This window comes from Agelaius phoeniceus, chromosome W (assembly GCF_051311805.1).
Source record: "Agelaius phoeniceus isolate bAgePho1 chromosome W, bAgePho1.hap1, whole genome shotgun sequence".
Lineage (NCBI taxonomy): Eukaryota > Metazoa > Chordata > Aves > Passeriformes > Icteridae > Agelaius > Agelaius phoeniceus.
In genome coordinates, this window is record NC_135301.1 from 1,055,673 (window position 1) to 1,077,595 (window position 21,923).

Sequence of the window (21,923 nt, forward strand, 5' to 3'; positions counted from 1 at the left end):
CAGCACCCTCGGGGCACAGACAGTGTCTCCCCCCAGCCCAGGTGCCCTCAGCACCCTCGGGGCACACACAGAGAGTGTCTCCCCCCAGCCCAGGTGCCCTCAGCACCCTCGGGGCACAGACAGTGTCTCCCCGCTCTCGGCCGTGTCGGGGCTCCCAACCCCGGTGTCTGCCGACTCGGGACTGGCCCAGGGTCCCTGAGAGGCTCGCAGAGAAACAGAGACAACTTAGGAGCTCCAGACATCTTGTGTCCATCTACAAATCCCATCTAGAGTCCAACTACACCCCACATTACAAACTCCCAGGGACTTCTCCTACTGCACCAGGCTACGCAGGAGGGCAGAGCAGCTCCAGCACAAATGTGTGTGCTGACACCCGTGACACGGGACAGACAGGACACCACAAACAATGGAGACACAACACAGACAGAAATCTCTTGGCAAAAGGGATAACTGCGAGCACCGAGAGCATGCCAAATGAGACGACCGAGGTGAGACTGATGGCAAGCTGACGCGGCTCAGAAAACACTGAAGGAACAAGATGCTAACTGAATGATTTATTCCATAAACTGAAGAGATGGATGCCCGAGAATCCTACAGTCAGAAGCCTCTACCTGTCCTCACATTGTTTCAAGCTCTAATCTGCCATAATGGATCCTGGCAGGGCATAGCTGTCCGTACAGCTCAGAACAAGACCTGAAAAGACATCTGACCGGATGCTTCCAAAGAGAGATGCAATTCTGATACATGTCTGAGCTCCCCAGGCAAAGGTTGTAGGGCATGGATGCCGGGCCAAGAAATGCAGAGATCACAGAGGATAAGAACAATGCCAAGGTTTCTGACAGGCCCCTCAAAGGCCTAAGGTAAGAGACATGAGATACCCAAACAACAGATAATGCACAATAGACAAGGGACATGATACACACTGGGACCGCTCTGCCCTGCGCACCTCAGCACTGGGATCAAAAGTGAGACTTTGCTTTTATGGGGCCTAAGGGGCCACTTCATGGACACCCCCCACCTCCAAAGTGGACTCAAAAACCCATCCCAGTATTTCCCAAACCAGCACCCTGCTTTCATCCCCTCTGTGGGTCGTAGCCCTCTACTTATCTCTCAGACATCTGGGGATGCCGGTCTGTGTCAGGTGCAAAGGAAGGCTGCCTCGACATCTGGGAAGGTCCTGCTGGCACTGTTGTTCAACAACTTCCTGTTGTTTCTTCGTCTGCTCCAATAAAGAAAACAAAATATCAATGCATAACCTCAGCAGCACATTGGCCAAAACCCAACAATTCTGCCACTCACTCTTTCCCAAGAATGCCCGGCTCCTGGGGCCGCACGCTTCAGCCGCACTCGGAGGCTGACGCCATCGTCGTGGGGCACGCCTGGGCTAAGAGGAGACGAGGGGATGTGGCGCTGCTGAAACCTGAGCGGAGCCTCGCTCCTCCTCCCTACTTCCCTGACTCACCGCAACTCCTCGGCCATTGCTGAAGGCTGCCCTGGTGACACCTTTAAACAGAAAAGGCAGAGGCTTCATCGCCGAGTCCCGGGATTCTTCCCCAGGGCTCGGGAGAGCGGCAAACCCAGCGCGTCGGCCGGTTGGTGACTGGGGCTTGGCCTACTCCGAGTGGATTGCCTGAAGCGCAGAAACAGGAACGGATGCTTAGAGCTGCACCGCAAAGTGAGACTGGAGCAATAACAACTGCTCCTGTACGCTACTCAATGCTCACCTTGCCCATCTCACCTTGCCTGCTGATGTCCAGCTTTACTTCCTAAAAAGAAAAAGAACAGAGCTGTAACAGAGTCACACTTGACACTCCCCCTGCAGAGACAAACGGTGACTGACCTGCTCGGGGGAACCTCCTCACTCGGGATGGGTGGATGGATTTTGCCCTGGATTTTATCCTTCTGCATCTGAAAGAAAGCGAGGACAAACGTCAAAGGGCTGCAGGATATCTTCACAGCTCCAAACATCTTCTGTCTATCTAGGAATATCATCTAGAGTCCGGCCACACCCCACAAACTGCGTGTCCCTGAGCCTTGTCCTGTTGCAGCAGCCTCTGCGGCAGGGCAGAGCAGCTCCGGCACAAACATGTGCAGACACCCGTGACACAGAACGTGACCAACGGGGGGACGTTAAACACAACACATTATGCTTGTGGTGAGGGCCTCGAGGGGAAAAGGCAAAAGGGACCCCAAAGACACAGTAGGTAACACGGTACACCTGACAACACGACACGGACCGGAACTGCTCTGCCCTGCCTGCCTGCACGCTGCCATCAAATGTGGAGTCTCTCCCCTTAGCTGTCCTAAGAGGCCCCTTGGAGAAGATTGCTTTTCCCTCTGCTAATTTTTCAATCTGTCCCAGGAACTCCCAACCCGCTGCTCTCCCATCTCCAGGCCATGACCCAGACTTATCTTTTGGATGATCAGTGATGTGAATCCACGTTGCACCTGAAATGAGTCTGCCTCGGAGGGCCCCGTGATCGCCTGTTAGCCTCTCGGTCAGCTACAATAAAGAAAACCAAAACCAAAGTATGAGTTCAGAGTTATGTGGGCCAAATCCCAGCAAGTCAGCTACTTGCCCTCTCCTGAGTGTGCCTGGCTCCTTCAGGCTCCACCTTCATCCTGATTCCAAGGCTGTGGGCATTATTATGAGTGACACCTGGGTTAGAGAAAAGCAAAGTTCAATGGCATTCCTGTGAGTGCAGTGGACCTTGTGTGAGGAAGACATGGGAATGCCTCTGCTGTGCTTCTGAAAAGCCCTGTGTGGGGGGGCCCTCAAATAAACACCCTTTCTCACCCTGCTGCCTGCAAGGAAATGGACGTACATACACACTCTTACAAATGTACCTACGGTTTTGGGGTTTTTTTCTTCTGAAGCTCCAAGAATGATTTCCCACCTTGATTCATTCAGAAGAAACGGCCCCTGTGACTCAGGTCAGAAGGGTGGCCTGCGTTTTTGATCACGACAGCTTTTGGCTTTACCCTGTGAGCAGGAGCAGCAAGAGCTGAGGCTCAGCAGAGGCTGACCCCGGCCAGCCCCTTCCTCCCTTCCCCGTGTCACAAGGACTTCCAGGCAGAAGGATGCAAAGCAGGTTTGTGTCTTTTCTCTTCAGTGCCAATAGGTAAAAGATGTAGGCTTTGAAATAACTAATGACCCTCTCTTGGAACTCTCCCAAGGACAGTTTGAAAGCAAAGACAGAAGATTGCTGCTAAATCCATATGGGATAAGGATGAGAGCAGCAAGGAGGGCAGGTGAGTCCCCCCCCCAAGGGTGCACCCAGAGCCCCGGGCAGGGACGCAGTCACTGGCTGCTCTCTGGGGACGAGACCCTCCCTGCAGGTGACACCGGCTTGTCCTCTCCCTGTGGCACAGGGACCTCCAGGCTCTATGACCAGCCTCATTTTGTCAGCATCCAGGTGCTGTGCTAGAGCCAGAGGGGTCAAGGCTTTCCAGAAGCATAGGATCCTTGCGGTTGGAAAAGCCTTCTAAGGACATCCAGCCCAGCTGCTGCCCCCCAAATCAGGTCTCTAAACACCACATCTTGACATCCTTGACATGTCTCCAGGCATGGGGACTTCCCTGGGCAGCCTGCTCCTATGCCTGACCACCCTTTCAGTGAAGAAATTTTCCCTCCAATCCAATCTAAGCCCTCCCTGCTGCAAGTTGAGGCCATTTCCTCTTGCCGTGTCACTTCTTACCTGGGAGATCTCAGTGCTTCAACCTTACCTGCTCCTTCCCTAGGCGGTCTCTGGCTTGGCTGGAGGAGAGGAGAAACACTCCCACCACAGGAATGGCAGCTCAGGAGGTCCCACACCAAGGCCAGGGGGAGCAGCCGTCCTCGCCAGAGCTCGCACGTCCCTTCTCAGAGATTGGTTCTGCTTTTCCTCCTTCAAGTTGTTCCCAAAGCTGCTGGAAGAACTGAAGGCTCCTTTGGCCTTCCATTGCTCTGCTTGTCCCGAGAAAGAGCTTTGAGTGTTGTTACCCCTCCAGAAAGGAAGGGCCTTTCTGTCTCACACGCTCGGTGACACAAGGCTACGCAGCCTCTGCTCCAGGTGGGAAGGGCTTCCTTCCTCCTCTGGCACCTGGCTGGCACAGGGCACAGGTTGCTCAGAGGTCCTGGGGCTGCCCCATCGCTGCAAGTGTTCAAGGCCCCTCGGTGCTCTGCGATGAGGCTCTGAGCAAGCTGCTCGATGGAAGCACGTCCCTGCCCACGGCAGCAGCAGCCTTGGAATGAGGTGATCTTTAGAGCCCCTTGCAACCTGAATTCTTCCATGATTCTGTGAACTGAAAAAAGCAGGGAAAGAAATCTGTAAAGGTCACTAAATGCATCCAAGCACATCCCCATGGATCCAATCCTCAGCAGCCCATCCAAGGCAAGGTCAGAGCTCTCTGCCCACCGAGGACACGGCAAGCAGCAGGGACCTTTCTCCCACTCTCCAGCACGGACCTGCGAAGCCAGAGAGAAGTTTACAGACACCGGAGGGCGGCGGGACGGGACGGGGCGGGAGGGGGCGGGCGGTCTTACCTTGCAAAGATGGCGGCAGAAAGGGCGGGCAGCGCCGCCGCCCCGCCGGGATTTTCCGGCCCGCCGTCGCTTCCGCCGCCTGGAGAGGCGCGTGCGCGGGCTCGGGGGGGGGGTGCAGCCCCGTTCCGACGGCGTTCGCCCGCCCCCGCTCGCTGCCCCCGGCCCGCGGAGCGCTGCGACCGCGCCTCCGCCGCCCGCCGAAAGCGGCCCCGCCGGGCCGCCCCCCCCCCCGGCCATTCTTCTCAGCCATCGTGTCCCTTTTGCACTCCTGAACGTCTTTCACCCCTCCCGGCCATTTACCGAGCCCGCCCCGCCCGCCCCTCGCTCCCGCCCCGCCCGCCCCTCGCTCCCGCCCGCCCCTCGCTCCCGCCCCTCGCCCCCGCCCCTCGCCCTTGCCTCGCTCGGCAGCCGCGTCCTTGCCCCGCCCCCGGCAGCCAGCGGCGAGGGGCAGGGCGCTGGCTCGGGGGGCTGCAGTACCGCGCTCTGGCCACAGGGCGGCAGACTCCCGGGTCCGCGATTTTCCCGCGCTTTTGGCCGCCATTTTGAGACGGTCAAACAAACTCCGCCACGCGCCACGCCCAAGAGGGCTGCCTGGCGGCGGCGGGCTGCAGTACCGCGCTCTGCCCACAAGGCGGCAGCACTGCCACCCACCCCAGCCGGGGGCGCCGCGCGCCGCGGGGCTGCGGGCGGCCAAGGCGGCAAAAAAGAACAGGGGCCATCCCCCCCAAAAACTCCTCTAAAAATAAATGCCAAAAACCTGCCTCTTACCCAACAAGAACCAAATAAGCCCCCTTTCTTTCAAACCTTCTTTAAATAAATTTTATAGTTCTAGTTTTCCTAGTTCTATTCACACACATATTTATACCGGACAGTGATGTGTTACGTCATTTATACAATCTATTATGTCTATTCCTATTATCTGTATTTATTCATATTTTGTGGTTTTATCCATATCAGTATATATTGATTGTAAATTTCTATACTTCGATTTACATTTCCATCATACTTTTATTATTCCAAAAATAATCCCATCTCTAACCAAACAAATACCAAAAAACCCTTCTTTTAAACTATATTGAAATAGTGTTATATTTAGAGCTTGCATAATTATATTCACATTTATAGTCACAGTTTATACTGATGCATTCCATTCATCATTACATATCACATATATATCATTCACATCATATAGATAAATTATTATTTTTATTATGTACCATATCTACTGCTACAACTTCTTTTCTCTAATATTTTCAATTTTTATATCCATCTTGATGTATTCATGAGATATTTTTACAATTAGATTTCTACCTTTCTATTATTTGTATTTGTAGTTTTTATAATAAAACCCCTGCTTTTGCCAAACAAAAAACAAAACCATCCTTTCTTTTAAACTACTTTTAATAATATTGTTGTATTTATATTTACCATACCTATAATGTTTTAGATATTATATCATAGTGATGGACTATATTTAGAGCTATTTTATAGCTACTTGCTATAATATATCATCATAAGATACATACAGTATCACTTGTATTACGCGTTGTATGGATTTATGTCACTTTATATTTACAATCCTTTAATAATTTTATATATATATCTGCAAAGATTCGAAACACATTTCTACATTTAAAATTTCGTTTGAGTTGTGTTTATATTTAGCATCTCTATTGATATATCTATCAACATACACAATACTCTATTAAAAACTACAATATCTTCTTGGAATACACCATGACTTATGTTAACTGTTAAATTTTAAATAGAGATCGAATAGATCAAAATAAAAGTTTATTCCCATTTCTACACACCTACTTGTTTTAAGATAGCTATCCTTAGAATTTTACATTTAAAATCCAATTCCTAAATGCAATGACAAAACAAACAGCATCGAATTCCCACCAATGTCTTCCAAAACCATCAAGATACCTCCACCAGCCAAACAACTGCCAGCGAAAAAAACACACAACACTCTTTTCACTAACAGTTCTCATCACATCAGAAAAATGGAACCAAACGAAAAGAAAACCCTTGAGAAACCCACGCAGCAAATCACAAAAACCTCTAAAAGAACCCAAACCAACTCACTCAACTCCAATCAGTGCCACTGACCCTGAACGTTATTAAAAAACTAACCGAAATTCTACATCTACACTAACTCAAAGAATAAGCAATACTCTGTCAAAAGAACTTTAGAAAGCGAACTAATGAACGAAATAGAAAAAAAAAAAAAAAACAAAACTCAGCCAGTAAAATATAAGAAAATACCTACCCAAATAAAAAAACTACTTAAAAAGTCCCACCATATAAATACCCACGTTCCCAAAAATAAAACTGATCAACAACCACCAAATACGTCAAAGGACAACAAAACATGAAAATAAAAAAAAAAAAAGAAAAAAACCAAAAGAAAATACATTTGTAAAAAAAAAGGCACCCAAACCAAATCAACTTTAATTCACAACAAAAAAATTATTCCCAACTGAAGAATAAACGCATAGAACCTCATTCGATCAAAATAAAAATACCACCCAGAAATAAACACAAAGCCGAAAGAGAAACGTAACCATTCACAAGATCTCCCAAATGATCCGTAACAATAAAACATACACTACAATCAAACAAACCGAATAAAAAAAAAGCCCTGGAAGACGAGAAACACAAACGCAATTAGAGAGATTTTAAAAACCCCGCTGCTATTAACGACACGACGCCACCTCGAACCCACCGAAACAAACGCTACACGCCCACGCTAATAAAAGCCACGGCGACAGAATTAAAATCTGAGCCGCTGCTTCACCCAACGACCCGTAAAAACCATTGCACGCCTTTAAAAACAGAATAGCCCAGCAAAAAAAATATCCGACTACAGAACTCGATTCAAACCAAACCTTTATCGTCACCACCCGAAGAACCGAGAACCGTACCGGTCAGGAAGAACGCCATAGCCCTTAGCGCACACCCGCTGCGACCAGAACAAACCCGTGCGATGGATCCCTACAAAGCCACCTCCGAACCGCGACACCCAAGAACTTGCGGCAGCCCAACCCCGCGCTGCCGGCCCCGGACGGAGCGCGGCTCCCGGCGGCAAAGCGGCTCCTCCGGCGGCTGCTCCGGCGCGCAGGGGCGGCGCCGCCCCGGAGACCCCCCCACCCCCGCCCGCTCCCCCTGCCCGGGGGGCCCCGGCGGCGCCCGAGCCCCGCGCCCGGAGCGGACAGAGCGGCCGGCACCGGCCGGGCCGGCGCAGCAGCGCCCGCGCCGCCTCTGCCGCCCTTGGCCGGCCCGGCGCCAGCTGCCCTCGGCTCCGCACGGCGGCTCGCACCGGCAAAGCGGCTCCGCCGCTGCCGCGCCAAATTCCCCCGTGCGCCTCGGCACCCGCCCGGCCCGGGCCGGCAGCGCTCCCGAGCGGCAACGCTCCGGGCCGGGCCGCGGCCACAAGAAGCGCCCTCAAATGCAGCGGCACAGCCCGACTGCAGCCCTGCAAACGCCGCCAGAGCTGCGGCTTCCCGCAACTCAACCCCGAAACTGACGCCGCGGGCGGCGCTCACCTCGCTTCAACAAGGGCAAAGAAATGGCTTCTCCCCTTCAAGTTCACCCCCTGGGAGAGCAGAAAAGAAGGGGCTTTCCTCCAATGAAATCCTTCCAGCCATGTGCAAAGGGGGATTTTGACCTCCATTCAAACCCTTGCAAAGGAGGGACACCAGCGCTGTCCCCTCCATTTAAACCTTAGGATGATGAAAATGGGCTGGCTACCTTCAAATCAAAGCCATCCGATGACAACAATACTTTGCCCATTCCCGTTCAAATGGAACGCAGGGATTCCCTGTCACCCCTGGGATACCCCTAACAGCCGGGAAAAGGCAGCTTTTCCTTCAACCGACATCCTTGGAACCGCAAGCGAAAGCGGATCCCCCCCAGTTCAAACACAGACAATATTAGGAGAGTATTGCCTCTCCTTCATTTCTTTTGTCTTCACAAGCTCCCTTTTTGTTCCTGGGGAAGCGGGGAGGGGGGACTGCTAAGATCCAATTGAAAAGGGAAAGGACCAAAGTCCCCGCTCCAAATCCACACGCGCTCACCCGTTCGGCTGCTGCTTCCCGGCACAAAGATTCGTCCCTCGGCACCTCCTTGAAGCGATGCTCCGCGGATCCAAGCGCGTATCCAGGTGTTCGCCCAGACGCTGCCAGAAGCTCTCGCAGTCCTTCCATGAGACAGCCCCGGGAGCCCCCCCATGAACCCCTCTACTCAGCAGCTCCATGCAAAAGGCAGCTGAGGTGAAGCCTCCCCCTAAAACAGCCTCGCCCCCCCGGCAGGAGACGGCCCCTCATCATCCTCACAGCTCACACCTGGGGCTGCTCCGAGCCCCCCATCATCCTCACAGCTCACACCTGGCGCTGATGCCACTCTCCAACAGCGCCTCTCCCCGTCCAGCACACAGCCCGCTTCTCACAGACACAGAGCCAACAGAAATCTGCTCCGGGTGCTGGCTTTTCTTAGTCCGTCTGCTTCCACAATTCAGACACGGACGTGCGCTGATGGCACTGAGGGAAAGCTTTCCAGGGCACAAAACTGTCATTCTGGTAGCGCGCTTTGAGACGCCTTCAGAAAAAGCAGAATCAGCGCCGCCTCCTAAGAGCCCTGCTGAGGAACCCCGCCCTCCTTGGGACACCCAATGCAGCAGAGCTCGAAAAACGAGGGCAAAAGTCAAGCTTGGAGTGGAAAAAGGCAATATAAATACAGCAGCCGTTCAAAAAAGCCTTCACACAGCAATAGTGGGAACCGGTCACATTTCTTCTTTCCTTGCTCTCTGGAATGAGTACACAGAATAAAAGAGGAACAGGAGTGGGCCATGGAGAAGGACAGAGGAAAAGACAGAGCGCCAAACACACAGGGTGCTCAGAATTCATGTGATGAGAGGCTCAGACGTGTTTTGCACAGCACAATGAACGGTCTGATTTTCAGAAAACTATTGAGAACAGACAGCAAAACTGCCTCAAGGCTACAGAGGTTTCCTAAGAATTCTCCTGGAACAGGTAAAGAAGAGAAACCACACAGACTATCAATGCAAGACTCGAAAACCAGCAAGAGATTTACTCTTGTGTATTAAATGTTAAAAATCACATGCATAATTATAGAATATTTTAGTTCAAAAAATATTTCAAAAACCAACCCTGACAGTTTACCTGCAACTGCTATAAAATATCTATTTTATAGATATATGAACATGATGGTTTTCTGTAATCAAAACCATGAGAAAAGGATGCAACCATGCAGGTACTGCAGAGTGAACTGATGCCCTGCATCAGACAGTCTTGTCAAACTCCTGCTGGCAGAACTGAGCTCACCCCAGCCCACAGACGCACTCGTCCGCACACGGATTCACACGCAAGTGACAGCTGGGGAAACAAGGAGTGGCAGAAAATCAGATTTTGCACACTACAGCCAAGACCTGTGAAAGGCCGCAGTGGAAAATGCTGCAAAGGAGCCCCTGGTACAAGAAATGCAGGCTCAAAGGCTGTCTCCTCCAGACATGCTGCTGGAATATTCTGCAGAGCTGGCCACATGCACAGTGCCCCCGAGCCCTGTAAGCACCATCAAAAACGTCAGCACGTGTTTCACCGGGCACTTAAACCTTAAGACACGTTTTAGCTCCTAAGGAAGGCAGCCAACAAAGATGTTTGTAACATTAACCAAGGAACAGATAGAAAAATGACAGGTTGCTCAGATCTAGGACCTTTTCCATTTTCATTCCACGTCCCAGCCCCACCATCCCCTTACCAGCCCCACAGTGATTTCAGCTCCCCCCAACAGGTGCCATCACAGGCCCAGGCAATATTCTACCATCGACGGGGTTTTCAGGCACAAGGTTGCAACAGAGAAAAGAAGACAGAGACAGAGAGAGAGGGAGGCAGAGAGACAAGAAGACAGAGAAAAGAAGACAGAGACAGAGAGAAAAGGAGACAGAGAAGAAAAGGAGGGTGGGAAAACTGAAGAAGGACAGGAGTTAGAGGGAAAAGAAAGTGGTTAGGATTAGACCTCAAGTGAAAACTTAGGGGTAGAGTGAAAAAGGAAAAGACTGAGAGCAAAAAAGACAATCCAAGGAAAAGGAGAACACGGAGAAAAAGAAACAAGAAGAGTGAGGGTGAAAGTAATAAAGAAAAAGAAATAAGGCCTGAACTCCAGAGGTAGGAACCAGTTCTTTGTTATTTCATCGTCTGAAACTTTTTCCTTGGAGCGTGTTTGGGGAAGGATGGGAGATAGACCTTTTTACCTTTCTGCTTTTGTCTCTTTCTGTGGTGCATCATATCCGTCCCTTCCATAGCTGAACCAGTGGGTCTGGACTTTCTGACAGGAATTCAACAGAAAGCTTTTTCAATCTTTTGTCCCCCTAGAAGCAGCCCAAGTTTTTGGGGCAATCTGTCTCAAAACATTTCTGTAAAATTTCCTTTTGGTTCTTGATGCTGCTCAGGCCCATCAGACTGACACAAAACCCCCTCAGTCATGTCCCCAGCCCCGGTGGAACGGCTGAGCTCTCTGAACTCCAGCCTGGCACTGTCCCACCGTAATTACATTGCAATTGTAGATAGAATTGTGGCAGGTTCTGGGCCACTGGCTCGGAATCCTCCTGAATCCTCAGGGCTGACCACGGCATTTGTCTGTACTTTCCTGTCCCTGGGGCTGATCACTCCGTGCTTCCCAAGGGACAGAGCGCTCGCTCTGCACGGCTCCTTGGAGCTGAGGGTGCCTGCCCACACTGAGAGATGGGTGAGTGAGCGACGCCGTAATGTTCAGGTTGGTTCGGCTTATCTAGTTCGGTTGGGCTTATCTAGTTCGGTCGGGCTTATCTAGTTCGGTTGGGCTGAATGCGGTTCCGTCGCGTTCCGTTCAGTTCACCTCAGCTAAGCTCGGATGGATTCGGCAAATCGCGGCCAGAGTCGACCGTTCGGGTAGGCTCGGCTGTTGTCGGCTGCTGTCGGCCACACTCGGCTGTTGTCGGCTCCACTCGGCCACACTCGGCTGTTGTCGGCTCCACTCGGCCACACTCGGCTGTTGTCGGCCACACTCGGCTGTCGCCGGCTCCACTCGGCCACACTCGGCTGTTGTCGGCTCCACTCGGCCACACTCGGCTGTCCCCGGCCCTACCTGACTCTGCTCCGCGCTGCAATGGCGGCCGCTGGCAGGGCCCCGCTCCCCGGCCTGAGCCCCGGGAGGGGACAGAGCGCTGGGACAGCCGCCTCAGCCCGGCTCACCCTGTCCCTGCCCGGCCCCGCGTCCCCCGGAGCGCGCCCTGCAGCGCAGAACGCGGCCTTTGGGCCAGGAGCGGGGACAATGCCCTCGGCTCGGCAGCAGCGCCGGGAGGCAGCGGGCGGTGCCCTCAGGTGAGCGGCCGGAGGGGAGGGAGCTGGGCCGGGGGCACCGGGGCCGGGGGCACCCACAGGGGGCCGGGGCTGCTTTGGGCGCTGCTGCGTGGGACCCGCTGCGGGTGGCACGGCTCTGTCCCGGGCCTTGCGGCTCTCTGGGATCGTGTGCCGTGGAATGAAGGTGGGGCTCGTCCCAGCTGCGGGAACAGCGTTTTATTGGGTGAGAAACAGAGTTCACTCTCTAGAATTTTTACACGTTTGTTAAGGGATAAAAGGCAGCGCTGGGGTGCTTGGCTGTTTGCCAGGAGCACCCGGTTCCCTTAAACCGTGTTCTCTAGATTCTGTTCCATTGCAGTGGGGTGTGCATATTCATTAGAGTTTATACATATTCCAAGAGTCCTTTTCAGTTTAGATGTTCTTTGCTTGGTTGGAACCTTCGTGCCATCTTGTGGATTCAACCGATATACTTTATTTCTTCCTGTGGTGCCATCCTGTCTTATTTTCACTCCCTCGTTATTTGATAACGAGGGTCAGTAAATTTTTCCTTTTTTTTTTTTCAGTGCTCTGGTTTCTGTTTCTGTTATCTTGTGTTTCAGATAAGATTGTCCCCAGCTGTGGGAAATCATCTCATTATCTGAGACCATTTTCTGAGTTCCTTACGTGTAAAAGCATTTGAACATTTCACAGTCTCTATTATAGTATTACAGTCTAAAATAGTGTCTGTTACAGTGCTGTTTATGAAAGCTGTGCAGTGCATACACGAACTGACAGATTATCCTTGATCCAGAGCAGTAGTTACAGACTGTCCCCTCTCGGGAGTTTTGTGCTCAATAACAGTGTGCCAGAGCTCAGACATAAATGGCAAGGGCAAGAACTGCATTTGTTCTGTTCCATTCTGGGCTGGGCTGAGCTCTGTTTGCCGGGAAGCAGCAGGATGGGTGTCCCTGTGCCCACCCCCCTGGGTCCCAGAGAGAAGCTGCTCCTGTGGCTGCAGCTGAGGGGCACTGGGAAACCTGAACGGTCCTGATGGAAACCGATGCCAAACCGGGTTTGGTTGGGTTTGGGACTTGCCATTTTCCCCTGATCCGTGGGTTTTGCCTTAGGAAACAGGAACTGGGCACCAGGACATTTTGTTAGCCTAGAAGGGAGGAGTTGGTTTGTATTTATTTCCTGAGGCACCTGGATCGATTTGGGTCTCAGTTGGCACCCGAGAGCCTCCTCTGTGTCCTGGGTGGGGTGGTGGCTACCAAAGGGGTAAAAGGTGGAGCAGGAGGGTGGGTGGAGAGGAGAGCAGTGGCTCTGTGGGGATTTGCATCTGGAAAGGGCCCTCAGTTTCCTGGCGGGAGTCCTGGAATCAGAGCTGAGAGTCGCTGAGCAGTGAGGATCGTGCAGCTGCAGCGCGGAGAGTGCAGAGGCTGCAGTGGGCGTTGTCTGCTCGCTCTCCTGATGTCCCATCTCTAATGCTGGGCTGGCACCCAGGCACCTCCCAGGGCTGCACAGCCTCAGGGCAGGGGTGGTTTGTAAATGTTTTAAATGCTGCAGCAGCTCCCTCAGGCTGGATGAGTGTGAGGATATCCAGCTCTGCCTTCGGGCTTGGAGCACGGCAAGGGTGCAGGGCTCACGGTCAGTCTTGTTTAAACACTTGTAATAGCAAAACATTTTAAAGCAGAGACTGTGAGGCAATAACAAAGGCGAGTGTGTGGCAAGGATAGGTCCGAGGTGTCTTTATTAAAGATCCACACTGCTGGATGTTGTGTCAGAGCCCTCTGGGGACAGAAGGTGTCCCCAAGCTTCATGAAGCCCTTGTTTCCTGCTGGCAGGGCAGGGGGTGAGCCCAGCCTCGGGGGCTGTGTGGCTCCTCCTGCCTGGAGCAGGGACAGCCCGTGGGGCTGAGCCCCAGAGGTTCAGTTGCTGGAGCAGGTGGGGATCTCTTTGTGCCTGGGAATTGTCGCTGCTGCGTTCCTGTCCCAGCTGCAGGGTTCCCTCAGAGCCCGTGCCCTGCAGCAGCACTGGGAGCTCCTGGGCTGGGCAGGGAGCAGCTCTGGCCTGGGGCTCTCAGTGCCATCAGTGCCCATGGAAAGCCAGCTGGGTTTGTTCTGCTGCCATCAGCCTCTCTGCTGTGCCAGCCTCGGTGCCAGGGCACAGAGCTGTGGGAAGGCTCCATCCCATCTGTGCCAAGCGCTGCCAGCGCTTCCAGCAGCGCTGCTGGGGCACCAAGGGCTGCCTTTGGAGCCTGGCTGGCACAGAGGGTGACACACTCTGCCCTGCAGCACCCAGCTGCATCCCACAGCTGCACAGTTCAGCCAGCAGGGAGCAGAGTCAGCTCTGGGCCCAAACCAGGCTTTGTCGCCCAGAGAGCCCCTGAGCTTCCTGAGGCAGCACACAGATGTGCCCTGGCCTTTGGGGCTCGTGGTGAGGGCTGCCAGGGCATTGTGATAAGGCTGAGCTGGAGCTTTCTTAGAAAAGCCATCAGCTGTAAGGAGAATCTCTGGCAAACAGGTGGCTGGGGCACTGGCTGGGAGCAGGTCCTGGCCTTTTCTCTTCTTTTCTTTAAGCTGTTCTTAAGAGGAGCCCAAAACTGCAAAATGGAAAGGAAGGGGGCTGTGGGGGTGAAAGTTGCTTTGCATTTTTTGAAGTGTTGCTGTGGATTTTGGTGTGTCAAGTGGCACTACCAAAACAGCATTGGAATAACCAAACTTCAGGACTCTGCGCTTAATTCCTTGAATGTGTTTGTGTGGGTGCAGGAAATGCCAAATCCCAAAGCAATTCCATGTCTGTAACTTCAAGTGCAACATCTTTAAAAGCAAGTGCTCAGTGTGGGCTTTCCATGTGGGTGCAAATGGCCCAAGGCCTTTCTTGTGTCCCAAAAGCAAAAAACCTTTCCCTGGGAGGTTTTGGAGAGGATTCTCTTTGGGATTTCTTGTGGTGCAGCATCCCGGGTGTCCCTTCCTATGTGCAAAGTCCAATGGGAAAGGATGGAATGGCTGCCACGTGGGCTCTGGGATAAAAATGGTTCTGTTCAAATGAGGCAGAGAATGCAAGATGAAAAATGAGCATCCTTTCATTGTCTGAAATAGTCAGGAATAAAAGTGCTGGCAAAGGACACGTTTGTGTTTGAATTGGTGTCACCTCTCCTGGGTAAAACCCCATAGTGAGCCAGCAGAGCAGAGCTATGAGAGCTGGGATCCTTGGACTTCCACAGTGGACTTAATTTTCTTTTCTCCTCTCTTTCAGGGCAGGAAAAATCATCCAACTCCTCCCACGTTTGCCCGAAGCTTTGGTGTTGGAGCAGCCAAAGGCAAGAGGCTTCAGCAGCAGGGCTCTGCGCTGGAGGGCTCTGGTCCTGCCCACGCTGTGGGGTGAGTCAGAGGGACACAGGGCTCCCCTTTTCCTCTCTGCTGGCATGAGCTGCCATGGCAATGCCATTGCTGCCAGCCCAGCCCCAGCTGTGCCTGCTGGAGAAGGGCAGAGGTGCAGAGGCAGTGCCAGAGTTCCCTGGGGCTGCTGGAGCTGTGGTGCTGGCTGTGCCCTGAGGGCAGCTTGGGCATTGTCTGTGCAGCCCAGGGCTGCTCTGGGCCTTCCTTGGGGAGCTCTCAGTGCATGCCCAGCTCTGCCAGGGCTGGCAGCCGCTGCAGGGCTGGGTGACAGCCTCTGCTGGGGCTGGGGGCAGGCACGGCCCTGGCACAGGGGCAGGGGCAGGGCTGGCAGCATTTGGGAGCCGTGGGAGCAGAGTGAGGGGTGGTGCTGGGCACAGGGGTCAGCCTGTGCTCGTGTCAGCACAGCCCTGCAGGGCCCTGGCATCTGGGAGCAGCTCCAGCTCTCCTGGGGCCCAGGGATGGGCTCTGAGGGACTGGCTTTGCCTGTGCCTTTCCAGGGCAGCAGGAACAAGGGCAATGTGGTGCCAGAGCTGGGGCCCATCAGGCTGTATTTCCCTCTGGGAAAGCAGAACAGACTCTGGGCTGAGCTGAGTTTCCTGCAAGGGCTCAGAATCCAGGGAAAAGGGAGTTCAGGAATTGCATCTGCTGCTGGGAACATTGCCTTAGGCTTGCTCAGTTTGTGTCTGTGAGCAGTGGGCTCTGGGCTGGAGAGGAGCTGTTGGCAGCAAAAGATGGAGTCCATGCTCTGCAGGGATGTGCAGGGAAGGACTGAGTGGGAGGGAAGGGCAGTATTTAGAAATGAGATCAGCATTTCTCCCAGAACTGGGCTGCAGCAGTGATGGGGGTGGTTGGCTTTGCTCTGGGCCTTGTTATTCCTTGTGCAATTTGCAAATTCTGCTGCATGATTTCCTGTCCAGTATCTTTCTAACAAAAACTGACAGAAATTGAGGTTTAGGAGTAGAGCTGAGGTCCATTCACTGCACAATCTTGCCAAGGCTGGAGGACTGGGATGATGGCTGCTCTCAGCAAAGGCCACTTCTCAATGCTGTGTCAGATTTGCCTCAGTGCTGGGCAGGAAAGGTGAGGGTTTGGATCAGGAATTGTGCAAACAAGGCCTGGGTGTGGTTGATTTGTTTTGTTTTTCAGTGAGCCAGGGCTGGCACAGGGAATGGTGCAGGTGCTGCTCTGGCACCAGAGCTGCTGCCCTTTGGAGCCATGTTCAAGGTGTGACCATAGAACACTTTGGGGGCTGTTTTCAGCACTCTGGGTTTCAGAACTGCTGTCCCCAGCCCGTTGCCAGCCCTGGGACATCTGCTCTGCTTCCAGGCTGTCCTTGCTGGAGCAGCCTGGTCCCTGCCGTGCCCAAGCCCTGAGACACAGAGGGAGCCCTGTGCCCAGGGGCCTTTGGCACCTTGTCAGGAAGGTGGCAGCAGCCCCGGGAGCAGGCTGGAGGTGAGAACTGGGTGTTGGGAGCTGAGGAGTGCTCATCTGGGCTGGGGGGAAGGGGCAGGAGTTTCCATGCCCCTGGAGCTTTCCTGCTGGCATGGGGCAGCACAGGGAGCAGCATTCATTGTGCCCCTCCCACAGGCAGTGCTGGCCTGGGTGTCTGTGCTGTGCCACCAGAGCGTGGCACTTGGCTGCTGTCACTGCTGTCACTGCCAGCCCAGCTGGGGGCTGTGCCCTCCTGCCAGCCCCAGCCAGGAGCTCCAGGGGTGCCTCTGGGCCCTGCTGGGAGCGTTTGCTGGGAATGTGCCCCATCCCTGGGAGCGTCCCTTTGTCCCTGGGCTGCCAGCCAGAGCTTTGGGCTGCTCAGGCTCAGGCTGGGATTGCCAAAGGCACCGAGAGGGAGCAGCACAGGGAGGGTGCTCAGAGAGGGGCTGGCAGAGCCCAGCTGGCAGGCTGGGCTGGCTGCTGCAGGTGGGGCTGTGTGCACTGCAGGCAGGGAATGTCCCCTTCCCTCAGCAGCCCTGCAGATCCCAAGGGCTCCCAGAGCAGGATTTTATTCCTTACCTCCCTTTGTGGAGATTGATTCTCCACATTGCCATGAGCAATTCTTGGATTTCTCTAGGAGCAAACCTCCCAGCAGAGCCAGATTGCAGCGGAGGCCAGAGCTGTGTTTGGAGCAGGGAGTGCTGAGAGCTGCGTCTGCCTGTGCTGCCCCAGCCTGAGCACAGGCACAGGGAACAGCCTGGGCAAAGGGATTGGGGCAGTGGCTGATGCCCAGGGAGAAGAACACAAACCCACAGCCCTTCAGCCTGACAGTCCCCTCCACCCAGAGCTCAGCACACATCCTCACAGGGAAGCCCAGCAGCTGAAGGGAAAAAAAACCCACAGAAGAAAAAGGTGATTTATTGTGCTGTAAAGTTCTTTCAAGTTGTTATTAAAGCCCAACCAACATTTGCTCTTGATTTTGGTTGGGTGAATAACGAGCAGTGGGCACAGGTGATGCCATTCATGTGGCTGAAAACCTGGTGTGATCTAGAGGGGATCCAAGAACTGTTTGTGTAGGGCAGTGGAATGTGAGGGGATGTCAGGGGCAGTGAGGTGGCATTTTGGAGGGAATTGCTGAGGTCATTGAAGGGAGACCAGCAGACAATTTCCCTGGGAAATCCCAGGCCCCTCGGGCCCACAGCCAGGACTCTCCAGGGCTGAGGGGGCAGCACTGGAGACTCCCTGTGGCCTCCTTCCTTGGCAGCAGCCAGCAGGGAAGGGAGAAGAGGATCCCTGTGGGATGAGACTGCAGAGAGCGAGCAGAGGAGCAGCCTCGGGCTGGAGAAAGGCCAAGGGACCAACACGGTGGCACCAGGGCACCTGTGAGGAACAGAATGGACACTTGGAGGCCACATGGAGGTGAGGAGTGCATGGTTTGGGCAAAATGTCAGTGAATCTCCAGAGAGATAAGGAGGGGATATTTAGGAGGGAAACGCTGAGGTGAGGAGTTCACCCAGCCTGGCACAAGGTGTGTTTGCACAGGCTGGGGCCAGAGGTGGGGGTCAACCCAAAGCCAGCCCTGCTCAGCCTCTAAATCCCAGGATAAGATGTACAGGCTGCCCACTGAGGGATTAAAAATACATAAAACTGAAACCAAGAGCATTAATGAGATTCTTGGGAATCCCATTAACTTGTTGGCAGAGCTCTTGACACAGTTTGGAGCTTTGATGACAAGAATGCATTTCTTTATTTGGATTATTCACTGTGTGGGATAGGGGGTTTGTTTGGATTTTAAGGCCCTCATGGTGGCCCTGACACTGCTCAGGAGCTGGTAGAGAAGCAGAGTCAGAGCTCCTGGCAGGCACAGGGTGTTTTCCCCCATAGTGGATTGTGGAGCAATTGTCTGGGACCCGGATTGTCCCTCTGGGTGATGCCACTTGCTGTGGTTTGTATCATTCCATCCATTTAATTCCCAAAACTTCTCAGCCCAGGGGTTGGAGCTGACAGGGCAGGACAAAGATTGTTCTCTGTATGGTGCCCAGATTTGGGGTTCCCTGTCAGCTGTGCCAGTTCTGATGAATTCTACCCATAGCCCCAAATTCCCTGCTCCATTCCCGCTGCAGTAACCTCCCAGTGCCCCATGGAGTGTGGGCATTCCCATGCAGAGCTGCTGCCTTGGACAGCAGCTGTGTCAGGAGCCAGCAGAGCTTCCAAGGAAGCTCAGCAGCACAGGGCCAAGGCCAGGGTTCTATTCCATAGAAGTGGCTGTTGAGAGCCCTCAGCCCAATGGTGTCCCTGGGCTCACTGGCCAGAGCTGCCTGGAATGGAGCCCATTTCACCCCCCTGAGCTCCAGGATGGAGAAGATCCAGTGGATGGTTTAGAGCAGGAGAAGGCAGTGGCCAGATGTGCTCCCAGCCTGAGCTGAGGCAGCCCCTGTGCCCAGGGGGGGACATCTCTCCCTGCAGAAGCTCAGCTCCTTTCAGAGCCTCAGCAGGGGCCTCTACAAATTCTTTTCTCTCAGGAAAGGGATGCACAGCTTTGTCTTCAGCACACCTCCTGTGGCACCTACTTGGGAAAGCTTTCCATCACTTCTGCACTTCCAGCTGGATCCCTGAAAAACTCCGAACTCCATCCCACTGATTTTCAGGTACCTCTGAGGGCTGCTGCCTGGGATTGAACATCTGTGGGGGAAGATGGCCTTGGCTTTGATGCTGCTGATGGCCGATGGCCTCAGGCTGGGGAGGAGGGAAGGGATTTGGGGTGGCTGGGCCACAGCTGGCAGCTGTGTGGGAGCTCTGAGCCAGGAGTTGCTGCTGAGCCCCTCTGCAAAGGGCCCGTGCCTCCATTCCCAGCAATGCCAGCTGCTCCTTGGGGTCCTGCTGGGCTACTGGTGGTCTCTGTCCGGGCTGAAGCATTTCCAGGGGCCTGCTCAGAGCAGCCCCTGGCCCAGGAGCCACGGTGCAAGCACAGCTCCTCCCCTGCAGATGCCAAAGACACGAGGTGCTGCTGCCTTTCAGGAGCTCCTGGCCTCCTCCTGCCCTGCGCTCCCAGCCAGCTGGGACACAGCCAGGGAACACCAAGGAGCATGGCTGGCAGCCAGCAGGAGACACCGAGGCCCCTGGGCCAGAAAAACAGCCCTGGCCTCAGCAGCCAGCATGGTTTGGAGCTGGCAACACTCACCTGCAGGCAACGCCCCCCGGCACTCTCCAGAAGAGCTTTGGCCACGGAGCAAGGTAACCCTCAGGGCTTGTCTTGTTGGCTTCTTCCTGGGGAAACAAAGGGACATTGTGGGAGCACATTTACAGCTGCTGGGGAAATCCTGGCAAGGGCAGAACAATCAGGGCTATGGGGAAGAGTTTGGTGCTGCCATGTTGAGTGCCAGCCAGTTCTGCCCCACAGCCATTGCAGGGGCTGCTGTGCAAAGCAGCAGTAGCAGAAGGGAAGGAGCTGCATTTGCAGAGGAGTTCTCTTAGTGGCAGCAGTCATTCCCATCCCACACAGGGCCTTTGGAACAGCCCTGGGATTGGCCCAGGTGTTTGGAGCAGGGTGCTGAGAAGGCCAAAATTCTGGGTTTGATGCACAGCTGGGCCAGTCACTTCTCAGCATTTGACTTGATGATTCTCACGGCTCTAGAAATAAAGAACAAATCGTTTGCAGTGGTTTTTTAACCCATGGGGTTTTTCCTAGCGTTTCCCTGGGGCTCCAGTCCCACCCCAGGCACAATGGGAGCGGGAGCAGCAACGCCTCGGCCCCAGCGGCCGTCCCAGAGCGGCTGCTCGTGGCTGGGAAGCTGCAGCCCCCAGCAGGGGCTGCGGGCACGGAGCAGGGGCTGCGGGCGCTGGGGCTCGTAGGGGAGCGCGGCGCTCGTGGCGTTACCGGGCCGGGGGGGCTGCGGGGCGGCGCCGTGTCCGCCAGGGGGCGCCCCGCGGGGCGGGCGGCGGCGCTGAGCGAGCGGCGATGCCCATGGGGTCCCGGGGCCGGTACGGGCGGTCTCGGTGTCCTTCCCGCTGCCAGCCGCGATCCAGAGGCTGCTCCGGGGAAGCGTCGTCCTCCTGGCGGCCATGGCAGCGGCACGGCACCGGCTCCCTGCCGCCGCAGCCGGAGCGTGCCTGGAGCCCAGGCGAGACCCAGCCCCGCGCTGGCCGCAACCGGAGCGGCAGCGCCTGTCCCGGAGCGGCTTTTCCCGACCGCAGCGATAGTGGTCCCGATCCCAGCCCCAATGCTACCTCGATTCTCTGACCTTGGCACCCATACCCTGCCCGCCGAGAAAGAAGCAGCTCGGCCCAGCTTCCACAAGAAATAGCGGCAGGACCAGGATACGAATTCCCAGGCCTAAATCCCCATCCCCGTCCCGCTCCCAGCCGAGCACCGTGGACCCCGCGCAGCACCAGCAGCAGCCCCCGATCCGGATCTCCGCATAGCGCTCCGACCGACGCTCCCGCCGCCTCCGGGGATGAGCATCCCGCGCAGAAAACGGGACAGGCGCCGATCCGCCGGGATTTATGGGCGGGCGGGGGGCGGGGGGGAGGCGGGGCCCTGGGGGCGGGGCCGGCACAGGTGCGAGGGGCGGGGTCTGCACAGGTGTGAGGGACCCCAGTGCGGCTGCGCGGGGCGGGGCCTTGGGGGATTTAAGGCGCGGGGAGGCCCCGGCGGAGCCATTTGCTCCTCGGCGTTGGGTGAGGGAGGTTGCTGCCGGCCGGGGCCCTATATTTCTTTTTCTCTGCGTTTCTTTTCTCCTGCGTTTCTGTTGTGTTGTATTTCTGTGTATTTCTCCTCTCTACCCTCCCTTCCACCCCTCCCCCACCCCCTACACCCTCCCCCCCCCAAACCCCCCCCCCTCCCTCTCCCCCCTAGCCCTCCCCTCCCTCCCCCCCTACGGCCGCCCCTCTCTCGTTCTCTACCCCACCTACCCTACCCTACTTTCTCATCCTCTGCCTTCCCTCCCCAGCCGGACTCCCCCCTGACCCCGCTCCCAGCTCCCCCTTCCCCCCCACCAGTCGCTCCCCACCCGCCCTCAATCCCGCTCCTTTCTCCAGCCTGCCTTCCCCCCAGCCCCGTCCTCTGCTGTCCTGCACACCCCGATCTCTCCCCACCTTCTTCTCCGTTCCCCTGTTCTTGTTTTCCATTCCCCACTCTCCTCCTTTTCTCGCAGCCGCGGGGCTCGGGGTGCCGGGCAAGAATAAAGCCCTGAGGGCCGGAGCCCGGCGCCCCCGGCCTCGCTGGGG

General features: G+C 55.0%; 2 long non-coding RNA genes across 2 annotated transcripts; one reads left to right on the forward strand and one right to left on the reverse strand.

The window, feature by feature from the left end:
- Positions 1-518: 518 nt before the first annotated feature.
- LOC129122213 (uncharacterized) lies at positions 519-1,506 on the reverse strand. The gene is made up of 3 exons (XR_008534529.2): positions 1,463-1,506; positions 1,300-1,384; positions 519-1,219 (listed from the first exon to the last, which is right to left on the reverse strand). It is a non-coding gene; the product is annotated as an uncharacterized LOC129122213 (long non-coding RNA).
- Positions 1,507-11,608: 10,102 nt separating this feature from the next.
- On the forward strand, positions 11,609-20,366 carry LOC143696585 (uncharacterized). The gene is made up of 2 exons (XR_013185984.1): positions 11,609-11,907; positions 15,124-20,366. It is a non-coding gene; the product is annotated as an uncharacterized LOC143696585 (long non-coding RNA).
- The last annotated feature ends 1,557 nt before the right edge of the window (positions 20,367-21,923 follow it).